Source organism: Trachymyrmex septentrionalis, unplaced genomic scaffold, assembly GCF_001594115.1.
Source record: "Trachymyrmex septentrionalis isolate Tsep2-gDNA-1 unplaced genomic scaffold, Tsep1.0 scaffold191, whole genome shotgun sequence".
In the NCBI taxonomy this organism is placed as follows: domain Eukaryota; kingdom Metazoa; phylum Arthropoda; class Insecta; order Hymenoptera; family Formicidae; genus Trachymyrmex; species Trachymyrmex septentrionalis.
The window spans coordinates 157,206-157,813 of record NW_017305083.1 but is presented as its reverse complement, the minus strand read 5'-3'; the positions used below and the strand labels follow the sequence as shown (position 1 = coordinate 157,813).

The 608-nt window shown below is 25.2% G+C and overlaps 1 protein-coding gene across 1 annotated transcript in view; it reads right to left on the bottom strand.

Annotated features, from left to right (window-relative positions):
- LOC108747101 (tyrosine-protein kinase receptor TYRO3-like) overlaps positions 1-608 on the bottom strand; it is a 19,219-nt gene that overhangs the window by 6,396 nt on the left and 12,215 nt on the right. The gene's annotated exons all lie outside the window — the stretch shown is intronic.

Genomic DNA, 608 nt, shown 5'->3' with positions numbered 1-608 from the left:
TGTGTGTGTGTACAGGATGTCCCGTAAGTTTTAGTCAATCGATTTTGGGTAGATAGAGCGGACTAAACTGAGTCAAAAAGTCCTCTACCATTTTGCAATGGTTAACGAGATATTAATTACTAAAAATCGCTAAATATTGGTTTTCAATAATTTTTACTCAAATACTATCAACTTTACAAAAAAACAAAAGATAAAAATTGTTTATTTTTTTCTTATAAGGTTCCAAGAATTTTTAAAAAATTTTTAAAAAATTTTTTAATACCATATTGTCTCATGGTGGCAAAAATAAGAAAAGTGCAGTATTAAAAAATTAAATAAACATTCTGAAAAAATTCTTAGAGTTCTACGAGAAAAAAATAAATAATTTTCGTCTTTTTTCTGTAAAATTGATAGTATTTGAGTGAAAAATGATTGAAAACCAATTGTCGGCAATATTTAGTAATTAATATCTCGTTAACCATTATGAAAATTGCAAAATGGTAGAGGATTTTTCAACTCAGTTTAATCCGCTCTATCTACACAAATGCGATTGACCAAAACTTACGAAACACCCTGTATAATCCTTTAATATATATATATATATATATATATATATATATATATATATA